Below are 19,652 nucleotides of genomic sequence, written 5' to 3'. Positions count from 1 at the left end.
TTGGCCTTACGTTTGCCTCCCATTTCGTCATTTCCAAAGATATCGTCACGAAACTTCTTGTGAGTGATCCTAGTCCGGCCCCCCAAAAGATCTGATGTGAACATCTGGTGGGCGTGGCCTATTTTCTGAAATAAAGCCCCCTAGGACCATTAAAACTGTCAGCCCCAAGCCATGCTTTGACTGAGGATTACGAAATTTGGTACACTAATGTGGTGTCTCAGGACCTACAAAAAAGTCTCTTGAAGCCAAGTGCAAAGTCGCACAGGAAGTCGGCCATTTTGGTCCAAGTGCGCGATTTAGTGGTTTTCACACACGTTGTTTGGAGAGTGATACTCCGTCGCCCTTTTCACCAATCACTTTCAACCTTCTGCTATATAGTCTTAAGACAGAGAGGAAAAAATTCAACCGTCGGATTTTAAATAAGTATAAAGGTGTGGGCGTGGCTAAGCCTCAAACTTTGACCTTTCGCCACGCCACTCTTTTTTTCACAGCTCCTTATTGGACTCCTTTTACCCAATCACCAGGAATCTCTGGTAAATAGCAGCAGGCAAGTTGAGGTCACTTGGTCTCCAGTACTGGAAGGTTTTGCAAAAAGGCGGGGCTTTGGGAGCATGGCGAAATTCGCCATCACGCCATGGAAATACGTTTGCCTCTCATTTCTTCATTTATCGTGATATCACCTCGACCATTGTTGTGAGTGATCCTAGTCTGACCCCCAATAGAAAAGGTCAGCTTACGTTTGTGGGCGTGGCCTATTTTCTGTATTAGCGCCCCCTAGGACCATTAAAACTGTCAGCCCCAAGCCATGCTTTGACTGAGGATTACGAAATTTGGTACACTAATGTGGTGTCTCAGGACCTACAAAAAAGTCTCTTGGAGCCAAGTGCAAAGTCGCACAGGAAGTCGGCCATTTTGGTCCAAGTGCGCGATTTAGTGGTTTTCACACACGTTGTTTGGAGAGTGATGCTCCGTCGCCCTTTTCACCAATCGCCTTCGAGCTTCTGCTATATACTCTTAAGACATAGAGGAAAAAATTCAACCGTCGGATTTTAAATAAGTATAAAGGTGTGGGCGTGGCTAAGCCTCAAACTTTGACCTTTCGCCACGCCACTCTTTTTTTCACAGCTCCCTATTGGACTCCTTTTACCCAATCACCAGGAATCTCTGGTAAATAGCAGCAGGCAAGTTGAGGTTACTTGGTCTCCAGTACTGGAAGGTTTTGAAAAAAGGCGGGGCTTTGGGAGCATGGCGAAATTCGCCATCACGCCATGGAAATACGTTTGCCTCTCATTTCTTCATTTATCGTGATATCACCTCGACCATTGTTGTGAGTGATCCTAGTCTGACCCCCAATAGAAAAGGTCAGCTTAAGTTTGTGGGCGTGGCCTATTTTCTGTATTAGCGCCCCCTAGGACCATTAAAACTGTCAGCCCCAAGCCATGCTTTGACTGAGGATTACAAAATTTTGTACACTAATGTGGTGTCTCAGGACCTACAAAAAAGTCTCTTGGAGCCAAGTGCAAAGTCGCACAGGAAGTCGGCCATTTTGGTCCAAGTGCGCGATTTAGTGGTTTTCACACACGTTGTTTGGAGAGTGATTGTCCGTCGCCCTTTTCACCAATCGCCTTCAAGCTTCTGCTATATACTCTTAAGACATAGAGGAAAAAATTCAACCGTCGGATTTTAAATAAGTATAAAGGTGTGGGCGTGGCTAAGCCTCAAACTTTGACCTTTCGCCACGCCACTCTTTTTTTCACAGCTCCCTATTGGACTCCTTTTACCCAATCACCTGGAATATCTTGTAAATAGCAGCTGACAAGTTGAGGTCACTTGGTCTACAGTACTGGCAGGTTTTGAAAAAAGGCGGGGCTTTGGGAGCATGGCGAAATTCTCCATCACGCCATGGCAATACGTTTGCCTCTCATTTCTTCAATTATCGTGACATCGCCACAAAATGTCTGGTGGGTGATCCTAGTCTGACCCCCAATAGAAATGGGCATCTGAGATTTGTGGGCGTGGCCTATATTCTGAAATAGCGCCCCCTAGGACCATTAAAACTGTCAGCCCCAAGACAAGGTTTGACTGAGGATTACGAAAATTGGTACACTCATGTAGGGTCTCCGGACCTACAAAAAAGTATCTTGGAGCCAAGCGCAATTTCGCACAGGAGGTCGGCCATTTTGGTCCAAGTTCTCGATTTAGTGGTTTTCGCACACGTTGTTTGGACATTGATGGCCCGTTGCCCTTTACATCGATCACCTTCAAACTTATGCTATGTACTTTTAAGTCAAAGGGGAAAAAATTCAACCGTCGGATTTTAAATAAGTATAAAGGTGTGGGCGTGGCTAAGCCTCAAACTTTGACCTTTCGCCATGACATTACTTGAAATAATAACTCCCATGTGCATGATCAGATCTAATTCAAACTTTGTCTGTGTGATCACTGACCACATCTCAAGACAACGACAATGTGGACAGCTGACATCACCTAAGCCCCGCCCCCTGACAACAGGAAGTCTATTGTTTTATGGTGAAATGCCCATATTTGTCCCCTCTAATTTAGTGAAAATGACACTCAGGTCATACAGTGTCTTCATGATGTTTTAAAGACCATTCAGATCTGATAGCTTTCCAGAAAGGGAGGGGCTTTGATGCCATGGTGAATGCTGGCGTGACGCCATGACCTTACATTTGACTGTAACTTCCACAAACGGCCTCCGATTTGCCCGAAACTGAATATGGCAATGAACAATCATGCCCTTTAGCCAATGAGGCACAAACGGTTGGTGAATGTTATATAATGTCACCAAAGCTGACCTCAATGGGACTTTTCTGTAGTTGGTCACAGCGCCACCTAGATAACGTTATCCTTCGATAACTTTAAAAAACATGGTCAGAATAGCATTAAAGTTGGTCACTGTCATCACACCACCAGTGTGGTAAAGATAGAGGATTCCCTAGTGGTGAGACATAAAATATAATGGTGGGCTCAAAGGGGATGCTGAGTCAGGGTGAGTTGCGGACAAGGTGGCCGTTAGCAGTTTCTGGTGTTGGGGTGGTCGACGTTTGTGTTCTGCGGACGTGCCCTGGTGCCCCGGGCTGCCGGCCAGGCAGGAGCGGTGCAGAGCTGCGAGGGCCGAACGACGCTGCTTGCAGCTTTAATTAGGCCCGAGCAGCGAAAGCGCTGCGAAGGCCTCTTGTTTTTGCTCTGATTATTATTATTTTTTGTTATTCCGTGCCCCCTTTGAACAGCTTTTTGGGGACCTTAACATACCCCAAAACTTACAATATTTTGCACACTTGTCAGGCCTGGTGAAAAATTTGATATTTTAAAGGTCCCAAAAAAATCGCAAAGAAAATGGCTGAACAGCGCCCCCTACAAAGTGAAAAAAACCCCTCTCCATAAAGCTTAGTTTATCGTACAGTTATGAAATTTGGTACACTTGTAGTACTCAACAGTCCGCACAGAAAAGTCTCTTGCAACCATGGTCAATATCAAACAGGAAGTCGGCCATTTTGGGTTGAAATGGCGATTTTTTGCCGTTTTTGCCGTTTTTAGGGTCCGTTTCTGATTGGATTGCTCGATCATTTTTCGCACGATCGTCTCAAAAATTGTGTAAAATTGCTCAGAAGGGATGGGCGAACAAAATGAGATAAGGATTCTGAGTTTTCGTATATGTTGAAGGGGCGGAGCCAGGCCTCGAAGTTTGACTACTCGCCAAAAATATTTAAATTGCTATAACTTCATAACTGAATGGAATAGAGTTACCAAACTTTCTGTGGTCATTCGTCATCCACCCACAAAGTAAATTGAAAGGTCGGATGATGACATCACACAAGCCCCGCCCCCTCAGGACCAAAAAGATCAAGTTTTACTGTGAAAGGTCCCAAATTGCCCCATTTCACTTAATCACCACAAATTTGTAGCTGGTAACTCAAGACAAGTGGGGGTTGCTTGGCGTCACTTTATGGGAGTTTTCGGCAGAGGGCGGGGCTGTGGTGGCGCGGCGAATTCAGGCGTACCGCCTTGGCCTTACGTTTGCCTCCCATTTCGTCATTTCCAAAGATATCGTCACGAAACTTCTTGTGAGTGATCCTAGTCTGGCCCCCCAAAAGATCTGATGTGAACATCTGGTGGGCGTGGCCTATTTTCTGAAATAGCGCCCCCTAGGACCATTAAAACTATTAGCCCCAAGCCATGCTTTGACTGAGGATTACGAAATTTGGTAAACTAATGTGGTGTCTCAGGACCTACAAAAAAGTCTCTTGGAGTCAAGTTCAAAGTCGCACAGGAAGTCGGCCATTTTGGATCAAGTACGCGATTTAGTGGTTTTCGCACACGTTGTTTGGAGAGTGATGCTCCGTCGCCCTTTTCACCAATCTCCTTCAAACTTCTGCTATATACCCTTAAGACATAGGGGAAAAAATTCAACCGTCGGATTTTTCAAAAGTTGAAAGGTGTGGGCGTGGCTAAGCCTCAAACTTTGACCTGTCGCCACGCTACTCTTTTTTTCACAGCTCCCTACTGGACTCCTTTTACCCAATCACCAGGATTCTGTGGCAAACAGCAGTAGACAAGTTGAGGTTACTTGGTCTCCAGTACTGGCAGGTTTTGAAAAAAGGCGGGGCTTTGGGACCATGGCGAAAATCGCCATCACGCCATGGAAATACGTTTGTCTCTCATTTCTTCAGTTATCGTGATATTGCTACGAAACTTCTGGTGAGTGATCCTAGTCTGAGCTCCAAGAGAAATAGACAGCTGAATTTTGTGGGCGTGGCCTATGTTTTGAAATAGCGCCCCCTAGGACCATTTAAACTATTAGCCCCAAGCCATGCTTTGACTGAGGATTACGAAATTTGGTACACTAATGTGGTGTCTCAGGACCTACAAAAAAGTCTCTTGGAGTCAAGTTCAAAGTCGCACAGGAAGTCGGCCATTTTGGATCAAGTACGCGATTTAGTGGTTTTCGCACACGTTGTTTGGAGAGTGATGCTCCGTCGCCCTTTTCACCAATCTCCTTCAAACTTCTGCTATATACCCTTAAGACATAGGGGAAAAAATTTAACCGTCGGATTTTTCAAAAGTTGAAAGGTGTGGGCGTGGCTAAGCCTCAAACTTTGACCTGTCGCCACGCTACTCTTTTTTTCACAGCTCCCTACTGGACTCCTTTTACCCAATCACCAGGATTCTGTGGCAAACAGCAGTAGACAAGTTGAGGTTACTTGGTCTCCAGTACTGGCAGGTTTTGAAAAAAGGCGGGGCTTTGGGACCATGGCGAAAATCGCCATCACGCCATGGAAATACGTTTGTCTCATTTCTTCAGTTATCGTGATATTGCTACGAAACTTCTGGTGAGTGATCCTAGTCTGAGCTCCAAGAGAAATAGACAGCTGAAGTTTGTGGGCGTGGCCTATATTCTTAAATAGCGCCCCCTAGAGCCATTAAAACTTTCAGCCCCAAGCCATGCTTTGACTGAGGATTACGAAATTTGGTACACTAATGTGGGGTCTCAGGACCTACAAAAAAGTCTCTTGGAGCCAAGCGTAAAGTCGCACAGGAAGTCGGCCATTTTGGTGCAAGTACGTGATTTAGTGGTTTTCGCACACATTGTTTGGAGAGTGATGCTCCGTCGCCCTTTTCACCAATCACCTTCAAACTTCTGCAATACACTCTTAAGACATAGGGGAAAAAATTCAACCGTCGGATTTTTCAAAAGTTGAAAGGTGTGGGCGTGGCTAAGCCTCAAACGTTGACCTTTCGCCATTACTTTACTTGACTTAATAACTCCCATGTGCATGATCAGATCTTTTTCGAACTTTGTCTGTGTGATCATTGACCATATCTGTAAACAATGACAATGTGGACAGCTGACATCACCTAAGCCCCGCCCCCTGACTACAGGAATTTATTTTTTATGCTGAAATGCCCATATTTGTCCCCTCTAATTTAGTCAACATGACCCTAAGGTCATGCACTGTCTTCATGATGCTGTAATGACCATTCAGATCTGATAGCTTTCCAGAAAGGGAGGGGCTTTGATGCCATGGCGAATTCTGGCGTAACGCCGTAATCTTAATATTCAATTTAATGGTGAGCTCAGAGGGGATGCTGAGTCAGGGTGAGGTGCAGACTAGGAGGCCATTCGCGGTTTCTGGTGTCGGGGTGGTTGACGTTTCTGTTCTGTCAGACGTGCACTGGTGCCCCGGGCTGCCGTCCAGACCGGAGCGGCGCGGAGCTGCGAGGGCCGAACGACGCTGCTTGCAGCTTTAATTATTCTTTCTTTTTTTTTATTATTCTCGTGCCCCTTTGAACGGCTTTTTGGGGACCTTAACATACCCCAAAACTCACAATATTTTGCACACTTGTCAGGCCTGGTGAAAAATTTGATATTTTAAAGGTCCCAAAAAAATCGCAAAGAAAATGGCTGAACAGCGCCCCCTACAAAGTGAAAAAAACCCCTCTCCATAAAGCTTAGTTTATCGTACAGTTATGAAATTTGGTACACTTGTAGTACTCAACAGTCCGCACAGAAAAGTCTCTTGCAACCATGGTCAATATCAAACAGGAAGTCGGCCATTTTGGGTTGAAATGGCGATTTTTTGCCGTTTTTGCCGTTTTTAGGGTCCGTTTCTGATTGGATTGCTCGATCATTTTTCGCACGATCGTCTCAAAAATTGTGTAAAATTGCTCAGAAGGGATGGGCGAACAAAATGAGATAAGGATTCTGAGTTTTCGTATATGTTGAAGGGGCGGAGCCAGGCCTCGAAGTTTGACTACTCGCCAAAAATATTTAAATTGCTATAACTTCATAACTGAATGGAATAGAGTTACCAAACTTTCTGTGGTCATTCGTCATCCACCCACAAAGTAAATTGAATGGTCGGATGATGACATCACACAAGCCCCGCCCCCTCAGGACCAAAAAGATCAAGTTTTACTGTGAAAGGTCCCAAATTGCCCCATTTCACTTAATCACCACAAATTTATAGCTGGTAACTCAAGACAAGTGGGGGTTGCTTGGCGTCACTTTATGGGAGTTTTCGGCAGAGGGCGGGGCTGTGGCGGCGCGGCGAATTCAGGCGTACCGCCTTGGCCATACGTTTGCCTCCCATTTCGTCATTTCCAAAGATATCGTCACGAAACTTCTTGTGAGTGATCCTAGTCCGGCCCCCCAAAAGATCTGATGTGAACATCTGGTGGGCGTGGCCTATTTTCTGAAATAGCGCCCCCTAGGACCATTAAAACTGTCAGCCCCAAGCCATGCTTTGACTGAGGATTACGAAATTTGGTACACTAATGTGGTGTCTCAGGACCTACAAAAAAGTCTCTTGAAGCCAAGTGCAAAGTCGCACAGGAAGTCGGCCATTTTGGTCCAAGTGCGCGATTTAGTGGTTTTCACACACGTTGTTTGGAGAGTGATACTCCGTCGCCCTTTTCACCAATCACTTTCAAACTTCTGCTATATAGTCTTAAGACATAGAGGAAAAAATTCAACCGTCGGATTTTAAATAAGTATAAAGGTGTGGGCGTGGCTAAGCCTCAAACTTTGACCTTTCGCCACGCCACTCTTTTTTTCACAGCTCCTTATTGGACTCCTTTTACCCAATCACCAGGAATCTCTGGTAAATAGCAGCAGGCAAGTTGAGGTCACTTGGTCTCCAGTACTGGAAGGTTTTGAAAAAAGGCGGGGCTTTGGGAGCATGGCGAAATTCGCCATCACGCCATGGAAATACGTTTGCCTCTCATTTCTTCATTTATCGTGATATCACCTCGACCATTGTTGTGAGTGATCCTAGTCTGACCCCCAATAGAAAAGGTCAGCTTAAGTTTGTGGGCGTGGCCTATTTTCTGTATTAGCGCCCCCTAGGACCATTAAAACTGTCAGCCCCAAGCCATGCTTTGACTGAGGATTACGAAATTTGGTACACTAATGTGGTGTCTCAGGACCTACAAAAAAGTCTCTTGGAGCCAAGTGCAAAGTCGCACAGGAAGTCGGCCATTTTGGTCCAAGTACTCGATTTAGTGGTTTTCGCACACGTTGTTTGGAGAGTGATGCTCCGTCGCCCTTTTCACCAATCGCCTTCGAGCTTCTGCTATATACTCTTAAGACATAGAGGAAAAAATTCAACCGTCGGATTTTAAATAAGTATAAAGGTGTGGGCGTGGCTAAGCCTCAAACTTTGACCTTTCGCCACGCCACTCTTTTTTTCACAGCTCCCTATTGGACTCCTTTTACCCAATCACCTGGAATCTCTGGTAAATAGCAGCTGACAAGTTGAGGTCACTTGGTCTACAGTACTGGCAGGTTTTGAAAAAAGGCGGGGCTTTGGGAGCATGGCGAAATTCGCCATCACGCCATGGCAATACGTTTGCCTCTCATTTCTTCAATTATCGTGACATCGCCACAAAATGTCTGGTGAGTGATCCTAGTCTGACCCCCAATAGAAATGGGCATCTGAGATTTGTGGGCGTGGCCTATATTCTGAAATAGCGCCCCCTAGGACCATTAAAACTGTCAGCCCCAAGACAAGGTTTGACTGAGGATTACGAAAATTGGTACACTCATGTAGGGTCTCTGGCCCTACAAAAAAGTCTCTTGGAGCCAAGCGCAATTTCGCACAGGAGGTCGGCCATTTTGGTCCAAGTACTCGATTTAGTGGTTTTTGCACACGTTGTTTGGAGAGTGATGCTCCATCACCCTTTTCACCAATCACCTTCAAACATCTGCTATACACTCTTAAGACATAGAAGAAAAAATTCAACCGTCGGATTTTAAATAAGTATAAAGGTGTGGGCGTGGCTAAGCCTCAAACTTTGACTTGTCGCCACGCCACTCTTTTTTTCACAGCTCCCTATTGGACTCCTTTTACTCAATCACCAGCAATCACTGGCACATAGCAGCAGACAAGTTGAGGTCACTTGGTGTATAGTACTGGCAGGTTTCGAATAAAGGCGGGGCTTTGGGAGCATGGCGAAATTCGCCATCACGCCAAGGAAATACGTTTGTCTCTCATTTCTTCAATCATTGTGACATCGCCACACAATTTCTGATGAGTGATCCTACTCTGACCCCTAATAGAAAAGGACAGCTGAAGTTTGTGGGCGTGGCCTATTTTCTGAAATAGCGCCCCCTATGACCATTAAAACTGTCAGCCCCAAGCCATGCTTTGACTGAGGAACACGAAATTTGGCACACTAATGTGGTGTCTCAGGACCTACAAAAAAGTCTCTTGGAGCTAAGTGCAAAGTCGCACAGGAAGTCGGCCATTTTGGTCCAAGTACTCGATTTAGTGGTTTTCGCACACATTGTTTGGAGAGTGTTGCACCATCGCCCTTTTCACCAATCGCCTTCAAACTTCTGCTACATACTCTTAAGACAAAGGGGGAAAAATTCAACCATCGGATTTCAAATAAGTATAAAGGTGTGGGCGTGGCTAAGCCTCAAACTTTGACCTTTCGCCATTACATTCCTTGACTTAACAACTCCCATGTGCATGATCAGATCTATATCAAACTGTGTCTGTGTGATCATTGACCACAAGTCAAGACAATGACAATGTGGACAGCTGACATCACCTAAGCCCCGCCCCCTGACTACAGGAAGTCGATTTTTTCATGGTGAAATGCCCATATTTGTCCCCTCTAATTTAGTGAACATGACACTAAGGTTATGCACTGTCTTCATGATGTTGTAATGACCATTCAGATCTGCTAGCTTTTCAGAAAGGGAGGGGATTTGATGGCATGGCGAATTCTGGCGTGACGCTGTGACCTTACGTTTGACTGTAACTTCCACAAACAGCCTCCGATTTGCCCGAGACTGAACATCACATCACCAGTGTGGTAAAGATAGAGTATCTCCTAGTGGTGAGACGTGTAATGGTGGGCTCAGAGGGGATGCTGAGTCAGGGTGAGGTGTGGACGAGGAGGCCGTTCACGGTTTCTGGTGTCGGGTTGGTTTACTTTCTGTTCTGCCAGACGTGCCCTGGTGCCCCCGGCTGCCGGACAGGATGGAGAAGCGCGGAGCTGGGTTTGGAGAGGGTCGGGGATGGAGGGTAGGGGGTGCGGAAGGAGGGCGAGCAGCTTCGCTGCGAGGGCCGAACGACGCTGCTTGCAGCTTTAATTAGGCCCGAGCAGCGAAAGCGCTGCGAAGGCCTCTTGTTTTTGCTCTGTTTATTATTTTTTATTATTCCGTGTCCGCTTTGAACGGCTTTTTGGGGACCTTAACATACCCCAAAACTCACAATATTTTGCATACTTGTCAGGCCTGGTGAAAAATTTGATATTTTAAAGGTCCCAAAAAAATCGCACAGAAAATGGCTGAACAGCGCCCCCTACAAAGTGAAAAAAACCCCTCTCCATAAAGCTTAGTTTATCGTACAATTATGAAATTTGGTACACTTGTAGTACTCAGCAGTCCGCACAGAAAAGTCTCTTGCAAGCATGGTCAATATCAAACAGGAAGTCGGCCATTTTGGGTTTAAATGGCGATTTTTTGGCGTTTTGGCCGTTTTTAGGGTACATCTCTGATTGGATTGCTCAATCAATTTTCGCACGATCGTCTCAAAACTGGTGTAAAATTGCTCAGAAGATATGGGCCAACAAAATGAGACAATAAAATTGACTTTTCGTAAATACTGAAGGGGCGGGGCCAGGCCTCGAAGTTTGACTACTCGCCAAAAAAATTTAAATTGCTATAACTTCATATCTGTATGGAATAGAGTTACCAAACTTTGTGTGGTCATTTGTCATCCACCCACAAAGTAAATTGAATGGTCGGATGATGACATCACAGAAGCCCCGCCCCCTCAGGACCAAAAAGGTCAAGTTTTACTTTGAAAGGTCCCAAATGGCCCCATTTCACTCAATCACCACAAATTTGTAGCTGGTAACTCAAGACAAGTGGGGGTTGCTTTGCGTCACTTTATGGGAGTTTTCGGCAGAGGGCGGGGCTGTGGCGGCGCGGCGAAGTCAGGCGTACCGCCGAGGCCTTACGTTTGCCTCCCATTTCATCATTTCTAAAGATATCGCCACGAAACTTATTGTGAGTGATCCTAGTCCGGCCCCCCAAAAGATCTGATGTGAACATCCGGTGGGCGTGGCCTATTTTCTGAAATAGCGCCCCCTAGGACCATTAAAACTGTCAGCCCCAAGCCATGCTTTGACTGAGGATTACGAAATTTAGGACACTAATGTGGTCTCTCAGGACCTACAAAAATGTCTCTTGAAGCCAAGTGCAAAGTCGCACAGGAAGTCGGCCATTTTGGTCCAAGTGCGCGATTTAGTGGTTTTCACACACGTTGTTTGGAGAGTGATGCTCCGTCGCCCTTTTCACCAATCGCCTTCAAACTTCTCCTATATGCTCTTAAGACATAGAGGAAAAAATTCAACCGTCGGATTTTAAATAAGTAAAAAGGTGTGGGCGTGGCTAAGCCTCAAACTTTGACCTTTCACCACACCACTCTTTTTTTCACAGCTCCCTATTGGACGCCTTTTACCCAATCACCAGGAATCTCTGGTAAATAGCAGCAGACAAGTTGAGGTCACTTGGTCTCCAGTACTGGAAGGTTTTGAAAAAAGGCGGGGCTTTGGGAGCATGGCGAAATTCGCCATCACGCCATGGAAATACGTTTGCCTCTCATTTCTTCTTTTATCGTGATATCACCTCGAAATTTGTTGTGGGTGATCCTAGTCTGACCCCCAATAGAAATGGTCAGCTTAAGTTTGTGGGCGTGGCCTATTTTTTGAATTAGCGCCCCCTAGGTCCATTAAAACTGTCAGCCCCAAGCCATGCTTTGACTGAGGATTACGAAATTTGGTACACCAATGTGGTGTCTTAGGACCTACAAAAAAGTCTCTTGGAGCCAAGTGCAAAATCGCACAGGAAGTCGGCCATTTTGGTCCAAGTACTCGATTTAGTGGTTTTCGCACACGTTGTTTGGAGAGTGATGCTCCATCGCCCTTTTCAGCAATCGCCTTGTAACTTCTGCTAGATAATCTTAAGATATAGTGGAAAAAATTCAACCGTCGGATTTTAAATAAGTATAAAGGTGTGGGCGTGGCTAAGCCTCAAACTTTGACCTTTCGCCATTACATTACTTGACTTAATAACTCCCATGTGCACAATCAGAACTATATCAAACTTTGTCTGTGTGATCACTGACCACATCTCAAGGCAACGTCATTGTGGACAGCTGACATCACCTAAGCCCCGCCCCCTGATAATAGGAAGTCTATTGTTTTATGGGGAAATGCCCATATTTGTCCCCTCTAATTTAGTCAACATGATACTAAGGACATGCCCTGTCTTCATGATGTTGTGATGACCATTCAGATCTGATAGCTTTCCAGATAGGGAGGGGCTTTCATGCCATGGCGAATTCTGGCATGACGCCATGACCTTACAATTCAATTTAATGGTGAGCTCAAAGGGGATGCTGAGTCAGGGTGAGGTGCGGACTAGGAGGCCATTTGCGGTTTCTGGTGTCAGGGTGGTCGACGTTTCTGTTCCGCGGACGTGCCCTGGTGCCCCGGGCTGCCGGCCAGGCCGGAGCGGCGCGGAGCTGCGAGGGCCGAACGACGCTGCTTGCAGCTTTAATTTTATTTATTATTCTTAGCCCGATTTGAATGGCTTTTTGGGGACCTTATCATACCCCAAAACTCACAATATTTTGCAAAGATGTCAGGGCTGGTGAAAAATTTGATATTTTAAAGGTCCCAAAAAAATCGCAAAGAAAATGGCTGAACAGCGCCCCCTAGAAAGTGAAAAAAAACCCTCTCCATAAAGCTTAGTTTATCGTACAGTTATGAAATTTGGTACACTTGTAGTACTCAACAGTCCGCACAGAAAAGTCTCTTGCAAGCATGGTTAATATCAAACAGGAAGTCGGCCATTTTGGGTTGAAATGGCGATTTTTAGCCATTTTTGCCGTTTTTAGGGTCCGTTTCTGATTGGATTGCTCGATCATTTTTTGAACCATCATCTCACAAATTGTGTAGAATTGCTCAGAAGGGATGGGCGAACAAAATGAGACAAGGATTCTGAGTTTTCGTATATGATGAAGGGGCGGGGCCAGGCCTCAAAGTTTGACTACTCGCCAAAAATATTTAAATTGCTATAACTTCATAACTGAATGGAATAGAGTTACCAAACTTTCTGTGGTCATTCGTCATCCACCCACAAAGTAAATTCAATGGTCGGATGATGACATCACACAAGCCCCTCCCCCTCAGGACCAAAAAGATCAAATTTTACTGTGAAAGGTCCCAAATTGCCCCATTTCACTTAATCACCACGAATTTGTAGCTGGTAAGTCAAGACAAGTGGGGGTTGCTTGGCGTCACTTTATGGGAGTTTTCGGCAGAGGGCGGGGCTGCGGCGGCGCGGCGAAGTCAGGCGTACCGCCGTGGCCTTACGTTTGCCTCCCATTTCGTCATTTCTAAAGATATCGTCATGAAACTTCTTGTGAGTGATCCTAGTCCGGCTCCCCAAAAAATCTGATGAGAACATCCGGTGGGCGTGGCCTATTTTCTGAAATAGCGCCCCCTAGGTCCATTAAAACTGTCAGCCCCAAGCCATTCTTTGACTGAGGATTACGAAATTTGGTACAGTAATGTGGTGTCTCAGGATCTACAAAAAAGTCTCTTGGAGCCAAGTGCAAAGTCGCACAGGAAGTCGGCCATTTTGGTCCAAGTACGCGATTTAGTGGTTTTCACACATGTTGTTTGGAGAGTGATGCTCCGTCGCCCTTTTCTCCAATCGCCTTCAAACTTCTGCTATATACTCTTAAGACGTAGAGGAAAAAATTCAACCGTCGGATTTTAAATAAGTATAAAGGTGTGGGCGTGGCTAAGCCTCAAACTTTGACCTGTCGCCACGCCACTCTTTTTTTCACAGCTCCCTATTGGACTCCTTTTACCCAATCACCAGGAATCTCTGGCAAATATCAGCACACAAGTTGAGGTCACTTGATCTCCAGTACTGGCAGGTTTTGAAAAAAGGCGGGGCTTTGGGAGCATGGCGAAATTCGCCATCACGCCATGAAAATGCGTTTGCCTCTCATTTCTTCATTTATCGTGATATCACCTCGAAATTCGTTGTGAGTGATCCTAGTCTGACCACCGATAGAAATAGATAGCTGAAGTTTGTGGGCGTGGCCGACATTTTGAAATAGCGCCCCCTAGGACCATTTAAACTGTCAGCCCCAAGCCATGCTTTGACTGAGGATTACGAAATTTGGTACACTAATGTGGTGTCTCAGGACCTACAAAAAAGTCTCTTGGAGCCAAGTGCAAAGTCATACAGGAAGTCGGCCATTTTGGTCCAAGTACTCGATTTAGTGGTTTTCGCACAAGTTGTTTGGAGAGTGATGCTCCGTCGCCCTTTTCACCAATCGCCTTCAAACTTCTGCTATGTACTCTTAAGACAAAGGGGAAAAAATTCAACCGTCGGATTTTAAATAAGTATAAAGGTGTGGGCGTGGCTAAGCCTCAAACTTTGACCTTTCGCCAATACATTACTTGACTTAATAACTCCCATGTGCATTATCAGATCTACATCAAACTTTGTCTGTGTGATCACTGACCACATCTCAACACAATGACAATGTGGACAGCTGACATCACCTAAGCCCCGCCCCCTGAATACAGGAAGTCTATTGTTTTATGCTGAAATGCCCATATTCGTCCCCTCTAATTTAGTGAACATGACACTAAGGTCATACACTGACTTCATGACGTTGTAATGACCATTCAGATCTGATAGCTTTCCAAAAAGGGAGGGGCTTTGATGCCATGGTGAATGCTGGCGTGACGCCATGACCTTTCATTTGACTGTAATTTCCACAAACGGCCTCCGATTTGCCCTAAACTGAACATGGCAATGAACAATCATGCCCTTTAGCCAAGGAGGCACAAATGGTTGGTGAATGTTATATAATGTCACCAAAGCTGACCTCAATGGGACTTTTCTGTAGTTGGTCACAGCGCCCCCTAGATAGTTACCCTTCGATAACTTTAAAAAACATGGTCAGAATAGCATTAAAGTATGTCACTATCATCACACCACCAGTGTGGTAAAGATAGAGGATTCCCTAGTGGTGAGACATAAAATATAATGGTGGGCTCAAGGGGATGCTGAGTCAGGGTGAGGTGAGGCAGAGGTGACCGTTAGCAGTTTCTGGTGTCGGGGTGGTCGACGTTTCTGTTTCGCAGATGTAGCCTGGTGCCCCGGGCTGCCGGCCAGGCCGGAGCGGCACGGAGCTGCGAGGGCCGAACGACGCTGCTTGCAGCTTTAATTAGGCCCGAGCAGCGAAGCGCTGCGAAGGCCTATTGTATCTGCTCCGTTTCTTTTTAGGCCCGAGCAGTGAAGCTGCGAAGGCCTATTGTATCTGCTCCGTTTATTAGGCCCGAGCAGCGAAGCGCTGCGAAGGCCTATTGTATCTGCTCCGTTTCTTTTTTTTCTTTCTTTCTTCTTTTTTTTTCTTTTTTTTTCTTCCGCGTCTTTGGACGGCCTTTAGGGGGTCTTAGCATATCCAAAAACTCACCAAATTCTGGCCCAATATAGAAAGTGCGTGAAATTTACGTATTTCACTGGCAATGTGAAAGTTGGTATAAAAGTGTTTCAACAGCGCCCCCTGGAAAATTAAAAATACCCCTCCGCATTGACCTTTTTTCATAGTAGAGTGATAAAATTTGGTACACCTGTAGAATTCAACAATACGCACAGAAAAGCCTCTTGCACCCATGGTCAATATCAAACAGGAAGTCGGCCATTTTGGACTAAAGTGGCCATTTTTACCCCATTTTGGCCATTTCTAGGCTCTATATTTGGTTAAACAGTTTGGTCATTTTTCGCACGATTGTCTCAAAAATAATGTGCGATCGAACAGAAGCGATGGACGAATCAAATGAGAAAATAAAACTGACTTTTCGTAAATACTGAAGAGGCGGGGCCAGGCCTCAAAATTCGAGCACTCGCCAAAAAAATTCAAATTGCTATAATTTCATAAATGAAAGAATTACAGTTAAAGTAATTTTCTATGGACAATCGTCATCGCCCCCCGAAGACAAATGAATGGTTGATTGATGATGTCACATAAGCCCCGCCCCCTCACGCCTTAAAAGGTCAAGTTTTACTGGGAAATTGTCCAAAATTCGCCCTTTCAACTAATCACCCCATATTTCTAGCAGGAAACTGAAGACAAGTTGGGGTTGCTTGGCGTCACTTTATGGGAGTTTTCTCCAGAAGGCGGGGCTGTGGCGGCGCGGCGAAGTCAGGCGTACCGACGTGGCCTTACGTTTGCCTACCATTTCGTCATTTCTAGAGATATCGCCACAAAACCTCTTGTGAGTGATCCTAGTCCAGCCTCCAAAAAAATTTGATGTGAACATCCGGTGGGCGTGGCCTATTTTCTGAAATAGCGCCCCCTAGGACCATTAAAACTGTCAGCCCCAAGCCAAGCTTTGACTGAGGATCACGAAATTTGGTACACTAATGTAGTGTCTCAGGACCTACAAAAAAGTCTCTTGGAGCCAAGTGCAAAGTCGCACAGGAGGTCGGCCATTTTGGTCCAAGTACTTGATTTAGTGGTTTTCGCACATGTTGTTTGGACCTTGATGCCCCGTCGCCCTTTTCACCGATCACCTTCAAACATCTGCTATGTGCTCTTAAGACAAAGGGGAAAAAATTCAACCGTCGGATTTTAAATAAGTATCAAGGTGTGGGCGTGGCTAAGCCTCAAACTTTGACCTTTCGCCATTACATTACTTGACTTAACTCCCATGTGCATGATCAGATCGTATATCAAACGTTGTCTGTGTGATCACTGACCACATCTGAAGACAATGATAATGTGGACAGCTGACATCACCTATGCCCCGCCCCCTGACTATTGGAAGTCTAGTTTTATGGTGAAATGCCCATATTTGTCCCCTCTAATTTAGTCAACATGACACTAAGGTCATGCACTGTCTTCATGATGTTGTAATGACCATTCAGATCTGCTAGCTTTTCAGAAAGGGAGGGGCTTTGATGCCATGGCGAATTCTGGCATGACGCCGTGACCTTACAATTCAATTTAATGGTGAGCTCAGAGGGGATGCTGAGTCAGGGTGAGGTGCGGACTAGGAGGCCATTTGCGGTTTCTGGTGTCGGGGTGGTTGACGTTTCTGTTCTGCCAGACGTGCCCTGGTGCCCCGGGCTGCCGGCCAGGCCGGAGCGGCGCGGATCTGCGAGGGCCGAACGACGCTGCTTGCAGCTTTAATTAGGCCCGAGCAGTGAAGCTGCGAAGGCCTATTGTATCTGCTCCGTTTCTTCTTCTTCTTATTATTATTATTCTTTTTTCTTCCGCGTCTTTGAATGGCCTTTAGGGGGTCTTAGCATATCCAAAAAGTCACCAAATTCTGGCCCAATATAGAAAGTGCGTGAAATTTACGTATTTCACTGGCGATGTGAAAGTTCGTAAAAAATTGGCTGAACAGCGCCCCCTAGAAAGTGAAAAAAAACCCTCTCCATAAAGCTTAGTTTATCGTACAGTTATGAAATTTGGTACACTTGTAGTACTCAACAGTCCGCACAGAAAAGTCTCTTGCAACCATGGTCTATATCACACAGGAAGTCGGCCATTTTAGGTTGAAATGGCGATTTTTAGCCATTTTGGCCATTTCTAGGGTCTATATTTGGTTGAACAGTTTGGTCATTTTTCGCACGATCGTCTCAAAAATTGTGTGCGATCGAACAGAAGCGATGGCCGATTCAAATGAGAAAATAAAATTGACTTTTCGTAAATACTGAAGGGGCGGGGCCAGGCCTCAAAGTTCGAGCACTCGCCAAGAAAATTCAAATTGCTATAATTTCATAAATGAAAGAATTACAGTTAAAGTAACATTCTATGGACAATCGTCATCGCCCCCCGAAGACAAATGAATGGTTGATTGGTGATGTCACATAAGCCCCGCCCCCTCAGTACTTAAAAGGTCAAGTTTTACTGGGAAATTTTCCAAAATTCGCCCTTTCAAATAATCATCCCAAATTTGTAGCTGGTAACTGAAGACAAGTTGGGGTTTCTTGGCGTCACTTTATGGGAGTTTTCTGCAGAAGGCGGGGCAGTGGCGGCACGGCGAAATCAGGCGTACCGACGTGGCCTTACGTTTGCCTCCCATTTCGTCATTTCTAGAGATATCGCCACGACACTTCTTGGGAGTGATCCTAGTCTGGCCCCCAAAAGAATCTGATGTGAACATCCGGTGGGCGTGGCCTATTTTCTGAAATAGCGCCCCCTAGGACCATTAAAACTGTCAGCCCCAAGCCATGCTTTGACTGAGGAGTACGAAATTTGGTACACTAATGTGGTGTCTCAGGACCTACAAAAAAGTCTCTTGGAGCCAAGTGCGAAGTCACACAGGAAGTCGGCCATTTTGGTCCAAGTACTGGATTTAGTGGTTTTCGCACACGTTGTTTGGAGAAGGATGCTCCATCACTCTTTTCACCAATCACCTTCAAACCTCTGTCATACACTCTTAAGACATAGATGAAAAAATTCAACCGTCGGATTTTAAATAAGTATAAAGGTGTGGGCGTGGCTAAGCCTCAAACTTTGACCTGTCGCCACGCCACTCTTTTTTTCACAGCTCCCTATTGGCCTCCTTTTAACCAATCACCAGCAATCACTGGCTAATAGCAGCAGACAAGTTGAGGTCAATTGGTCTATAATACTGGCAGGTTTCGAATAAAGGCGGGGCTTTGGGAGCATGGCGAAATTCGCCATCACGCCATGGAAATACGTTTGTCTCTCATTTCTTCTATCACTGTGACATCGCCACACAATTTCTGATGAGTGATCCTACTCTGACCCCTAATAGATTTGGACAGCTGAAGTTTGTGGGCGTGGCCTATTTTCTGAAATAGCACCCCCTAGGACCATTAAAACTGTCAGCCCCAAACCTTGCTTTGACTGAGGATCACAAAATTTGGCACACTAATGTAGTGTCTCAGGACCTACAAAAAAGTCTCTTGGAGCCAAGCACAATGTTGCACAGGAGGTCGGCCATTTTGGTCCAAGTACGCGATTTAGTGGTTTTCGCACACGTTATTAGGAGAATGATGTCTCGTCGACCTTTCCACCGATCACCTTCAAACTCCTGCTATATACTCTTAAGACATAGAGGAAAAAATTCAACCGTCGGATTTCAAATAAGTATAAAGATGTGGGCGTGGCTAAGCCTCAAACTTTGACCAGTCGCCATTACGTTACTTGACTTAGTAACTCTCATGTGCATGATCAGATCAATTTCAAACTTTGTCTGTGTTATCACTGACCACATCTGAAGACAGTGACAATGTGGACAGCTGGCATCACCTAAGCCCCACCCCCTGACTACAGGAAGTTTACTGTTTTATGGTGAAATGCCCATATTTGTCCCTTCTAATTTAGTCAACATGACACAAAGGTCATGCACTGTCTTCATGATGTTGTAATGACCATTCAGATCTGATAGCTTTTCAGAAAGGGAGGGGCTTTGATGCCATGGTGAATTCTGTTCTGGTGGACGTTTCTGTTCTGCTGACGCGCCCTGTTGTCCCGGGCTGCTGGTCAGGAAGGAGCGGCGGGGTGCTGGGTTTTGAGAGCATTGGGGATGGAGCGGAGGGGGTA

Source organism: Nothobranchius furzeri, chromosome 5, assembly GCF_043380555.1.
Source record: "Nothobranchius furzeri strain GRZ-AD chromosome 5, NfurGRZ-RIMD1, whole genome shotgun sequence".
Taxonomy (NCBI): domain Eukaryota; kingdom Metazoa; phylum Chordata; class Actinopteri; order Cyprinodontiformes; family Nothobranchiidae; genus Nothobranchius; species Nothobranchius furzeri.
The sequence above is the reverse complement of the archived record's forward strand: the minus strand, read 5'-3'. Positions refer to the sequence as shown.